Source organism: Babylonia areolata, chromosome 1 (assembly GCF_041734735.1).
Source record: "Babylonia areolata isolate BAREFJ2019XMU chromosome 1, ASM4173473v1, whole genome shotgun sequence".
In the NCBI taxonomy this organism is placed as follows: Eukaryota; Metazoa; Mollusca; class Gastropoda; order Neogastropoda; family Buccinidae; genus Babylonia; species Babylonia areolata.
Window position 1 is genome coordinate 34,944,705 of NC_134876.1, and position 5,953 is coordinate 34,950,657.

The 5,953-nt window shown below is 46.0% G+C and overlaps 1 protein-coding gene across 1 annotated transcript in view; it reads right to left on the reverse strand.

The window, feature by feature from the left end:
* The window catches only part of LOC143291981 (frizzled-5-like), a 174,478-nt gene extending 173,498 nt beyond the window's left edge, over positions 1–980 (reverse strand). The window contains exon 1 of the mRNA XM_076602137.1: positions 736–980. The gene's annotated coding sequence lies outside the window, so the exon portion shown is untranslated. The remainder of the gene's footprint in view (positions 1–735) is intronic.
* Positions 981–5,953: the final 4,973 nt, after the last annotated feature.

Here is a 5,953-nt window from a genome sequence, read left to right on the forward strand (position 1 = left end):
CACACACACACACACACACACACACACACACACACACAGAAGAGCAAAACAAAAACAGACGTATCAGATCAGGAATGCCACACGCTGAATGCTCAGCGATCATGTTCGGCCAGTGGTAACTGAATAACAACAGATGGTGTGTGTGGTGGGGTAGGAGGGTGGGGGAGGGGATGAGGGGTGAGGGAGGAGGGGGGTCCTGGGGGTGAGGCGGGAATAAGGAGATGCATGTGTATTTGTATGTTTTGAGGGATGGAGGTGCATGTGTAAGTGTGGAGTGTGTTGAGTGTATGCATGTATGTATGGGTGTATGTATGTATGTATGTGTGTGTGTGTGTGTGTGTGTGTGTGTGTGTGTGTTTGTGTGTGTGTGTGTGTGTGCGTCTCAGTGAGACGTATCTAAAGATATATTTTTTATAGACAACAATTAATTTCTTTGTTCTGCAACGATAAAGTATTTCTGCTGGTATTTTATCTTTCATGTGGCCATAGCTCCTTCACATACAAGTGTACGAGACTGAGACACAGAGAGAGAGACAGAGAGAGACAGAGACAAAAACAGAGACAAAGGCGGAAACACACAGAGAGACACATAGAGACAGAGAGAAACAGAGAGAGACAGATAGACTGAGAAACAGAGAGGAGTAGCCTGAAATGGAGATATGAACAAAGAGAGACAAAGAAACAAACGCTACAACAAAACAATCGAAAGTGAAAGTAACACCTTCACACACTTACCTAGTGACGATTCGTTTTTTCTCCCTTCAGCAAAACCATCAACAGTCACTTTATAGCATTCAGCGTGGAAGAAGAAAACATTCACTATTCATTAAAATCAATAGAACTTCGAAAATGGAACTTGAGGGGGATACCCCCTAAAATCAAATCACACGCAAAACACAGATCTCTGCACAGCTACCGAAATAATCTCCAAACTACAGTGGCATCAAACAAACTTTAGCGACATAAGCAAGAACGCCGCTTGCAAAAACCAGCAGTGAGAGAAACTAGCAAGGAGAACACGAAGAGACAGCAACGCACGGGACTCAGCGCTCGCTTTTGCTGCTGCGCCGCGCGTGCGGACGATTCGAGTCCTTCTATTCGTGTTTGTCGGTCCCTGTGCTATTGCCGGCAATGCGGCCTGTGGAACACGCACACACACACACGCGCGCGCGCACACACATACACACACACGCACGCACACACACACACACACGCACGCACGCACGCACACACACACACACACACGCACGCACGCACGCATGCACACACACACACATAAAAAAATATGCGCATACACACACGCGCACGCGCGCGCAAACCTTGAAGAAAAGAGGCGAACGAACAGAGGGAGAGGGAGAGAGAGGGAGCGAGAGCAAGGAGTGGGGTGGAGGTGGTTGTTGTTGGGATGCTATGGTATGCGGACGGTTACGTGATGGTCACACAAAGTGATGCCATGTGTTTGGTTTTCCAAGCGCCGCCGTCCTGCGGTAATGAGGCATTGGATGGGGCAGGAGGGAGAGAGACAGGGAGAGACAGAGAGAGGGTGGTTTTGGACCGTGAAGTCTTGAACGTGGAACTGACCAGTTTTTCAGTTCGTGACTTCTCAATGTCTGTCTCCCTGCCCCCCCCCCCCCCCCCCCCAACCCCCTCTCTCTCCCTCTCTGTCATACCGATACAATACGCAGACACGTCAGAGGGCACCAATTTTATCAGTACGTTGATGTCTACACACCTTTCATTTCATGCCTTGAAGAATAAAGTGCTGCTTCCAGTGCTCTTGTTTATCCACACTTTTCCGCAATCCCATGGTTTCTCTCATTTTGTGAGAAATCGTGAGAGGCGCACCCATCTGTTTGTGTTAGCATCCTTTCGCATGCAACGGTGCACGGACAAGAGCTTTTCAGTTTCGGAGAAGACACTCTGAACGAGAAAAGATTCTAAAATTTTCAATGTTTTAAAAGCAGAGTCAAAGAAGGAAAACAAATTAACCAACCAAACAAACAAAAGGAAACACACACACACACACACACACACACACACACACGCCATCACCGTCAACATCTTCACTAACGTCACCATCATTATCAGTCATGATCTGTCGTCGCTCCCTTCTTTCTCTCTTCTTTTTCTGTTTCCCAAGTGTCTGTACGATTTGTGTTGGGAAACGACAAGACGAAAGAATTTTCCTTTTTCATATTTACGTATGTGTTTTATTTGTAAACGCCTTGGGCTTATTTTCAAGATTAGGCATAAACGCTCATAATAATAATAATAATGATAATAATAATGATAAATGTTTAAAAAATAAAAATAAAAAAGACAGACTTCCCACGCTTTCTCGCACATAGTGAGAAAGCCTGAAGGCACACCACACGCTTTCTCGCAATCCAACGCTTTCTCGTTAAGTAAAAGAAAGTGCGAGAGCGTGAGAAAGCGTGAGCTAACATTCTCTCTTTCTCAATCTGCCTGTCTGTTTGTGTCTCTATCAGTCTGTCCCTGTCTCTGTCTCTCTGTTAATGCCTACGTTTGTCTGTTTGCCACTCAATATGTGTCTTTCTCTTTCCCTCCCTCCCTCCCTCCCTCTCAAGCGAGCAGTCACGTCACAGTATGTCACCTTTGTCAGTATAGCCATGTTTTACACGCCTTTTATTTCATGAAGTTGAGGCCTCGGTATGTGCAGAATAAACTACTTTTTTTCCGATTTCCTTCCAGCCTCTGCCTATCTGTCTGCCTGTTTCCAGCAGTCAGTCCCTGTCCCCGTCAGTCCCTATTTGTTTGTCTGTCTGTCTGTCTGTCTGTCTGTCTCTCTATGTCTGTCTGCCTGTCTGTCTCTCTGTCTGTCTGTCTGACAGTCTGTGTGTGTGTGTGGGGGGGTCTCTCTCTCTCTCTCTCTCTCTCTCTCTCTCTCTCTCTCTCTCAAGGGTGCAATAGTTGTGTGTATTTGTGTGGTCTATGTGAGCCAGTGAGGGAGGGATATTGCCGCCTGAAAGTCCGAAAGTCTGGGTTTGTGGAACAAGGCAGGGCTTGTGGAATTGTGGCACTTGATAATTGCTTCTCTCTCTCTCTCTCTCTCTCTCTCTCTCTCTCTCTCTCTCTCTCATAAAAGAATTACCAGACCATCCTTCTGCTGTATCCCTTCCTTTCTTACATGCAAGGGCACACCAACACGTACACGTACACCAGCATACGAACACAGTGCACACGCAGGAACACAGACACACACAGACACACATATACACAGACATTGACACACACACACACACACACACACACACACAGACCCCACTCCCCCCCACACACACATAGACACAGACACAGACACAAACACACACACACAGACACAAACACACACAAGTCCAGTTGGTATCCTCTGATGTATTATAATTAATGTTGTTATTTCTATTTACATTGTTGTAGGTTAATACTTGTTGATATGCATATACATATTCTCCCTCCCATGACACCTCATTCAATACACACCACAGTCTCTTTAGACTTTTTCTTATAATAATATATCTTTCCTCTGATACATAACATGAACACTTTTTTACACTAATATTCACATGCATTCCCTTTCCTTTATCCACAACTTTACTCCTTTCCGTCTAAAAACACTTATAGTGGATAGACGTTAAACTGAAGATCACACACACACACACACACACACACACACACACACACACACACACACACACACACACACACACACACACACACTGACGCATTCTCGCAACCTACCTTTTACTTCTTCTTCAGTCCCCGTAACCTTGACAGATAAAACTCAAACCCGCCGACCGCCAGAGTCCCCCCGCCAGCCCATCAGCACACGGTGTCTGATTTATTAATGGTTTCATTTCGGCTGGCATTCTCCCCCACACAACCTTCTGCCTATCTCTTACACCGCTCAAGTTTCGTCACAAGGAGACGAGCAACAAGCTGTATCAGGCGGGGGAGCTCAACTGTTCCGATGAATTAATTTACTCTCGAGGTGTCTTGACGGCTCAGATCCGCTTCTGAGACAAAGGGGTGGGGTGTGGAGGGCCAACGGGGGTGGGGGTGGGGGTGGGGGGGGGGGGGGGGGCAGAACTAGGGAGGGAGCTCAGAGAAGGTGGAGCCGGGGGTGAGATTTTCAGGAGGGATCAAATGGAAGTCCCCGAAATGACACGACACTGTTTTTGTGTGTGTTGTCTTTTGTGTTCCCCTACAGACCCGGCTTTGTGCAGCAGATCTGGAACTGACGATTGTTGGTCTGACAGCAACATAATTTTCGGAGGGCACACATATAATGTTAGACTGAGAATCCTCACTGTATCTCCACCCCCACTCACACACACACACACACACACACACACACACACACACACACACAACACACCCTTGCCAACCCTAAAAACAAATCACATGAATATAGCTGTTGTTTAAGGATTGCCTTGTGATCCACAGTATTTATCCCCAAAAGAGCCTCTTACAATGTACATCTGGCCCCATGACCTGTCCTGAAACTGGAAACTGTAATCGGCTTGATTGTTGGAAGAATCTGATTCATGAGCAATATACCGCTTTGGGATTGGTGACATCAACTTGTCTTTCCTGACGAAAATCACGATAAAGAGCTTATTCTTCAAACTGTTGCTCAATTTGTATACCTCTGTGGGCATTCCTATTTGTCTGTCTGTGTGTCTGTATGTCTGTTTGTTTGTCTGTCTGTGTGTCTGTCTGTTTGTTTGTCTGTATGTCTGTCTGTCTGTTTGTTAGTCTATCTGTGTGTGTGTCTGTCTGTTTGTCTATGTGTGTCTGTCTGTTTGTTTGTCCATCTTTGTATCTGTCTGCCTGTTTGGTTGTCTATCTGTGTGTCTGTCTGTCTGTTTGTGTGTGTGTCTGTCTGTTTGTGTGTGTGTGTGTGTGTGTCTGTTTGTGTGCCTGTCTGTCTGTTTGTGTGTGTGTGTGTGTCTGTTTGTGTGCCTGTCTGTCTGTTTGTGTGCCTGTCTGTGTGTGTCTGTTTGTGTGCCTGTCTGTCTGTTTGTGTGTGTGTGTGTCTGTTTGTGTGCCTGTCTGTGTGTGTGTGTGTGTCTGTCTGTCATGTCTTTCCTCGTCTCTCTTCCTTTGGAATCACAGTGTACTGTGACTTACCGTAACGGGACAAAACATGACATGGAGAGTCATATCATTCAGTATCTTCACTTCTTGGTTGCTTTATCATACAAATAATCAGCCTTTCTACAACTCTGTGTGCGTGCGTGCGTGTGTGTGTGTTTGTGTGTGTGTGTGTGTGTGTGTGTGTGTGTGTGTTTACGTGTGTGTGTGTGTGTGTGTGTGTGTGTGTTTATGAGTGTGTGTGTGTGTGTGTGTGTGTGTTTATGTGTGTGTGTGTGTGTTTATGTGTGTGTGTGTGTGTGTGTGTGTGTTTATGAGTGTGTGTGTGTGTGTGTGTGTGTGTGTGTGTGTGTGTGTGTGTGTGTGTGTGTGTGTGTGTTTTCGTGGTCCGACATCACGCGCATACGTGCACGGGTACGAGTTTACCAGATGCTTTCATGAACTCACTTGATTGTTTACCGACAATCAACGTGAACAAACACAATTATTTAATTTTATTTCTCGGCAGAGGTGAAGCGTATTACGAGAGTAAGAACAAAGCGCCTCCCAGCCAGTTGTACCATATGTCGACAGGCATCCGACAATTTCTTTCCTGCAATATTAGTGTACACGGCGGCCATTTATGGCACCGCCTTAAACACAACATAATTCACACGGGCCATGTTTTTGCAGCTGTTTCCTCTCTCCCTTCCTAATCCCTCCCTTCTTTTTTTCTAGCTCTCTCTCTCTCTCTCTCTCTCTCTCTCTCTCTGTCTCTCTCTCTCTCTGTCTGTCTCTCTCTACGTCCTCCACCCTCTTCGTCTTTCCCCTCTCCCCACTGGGTTCACAAACATCGACAAAGAAAAACACAAGAACTTCT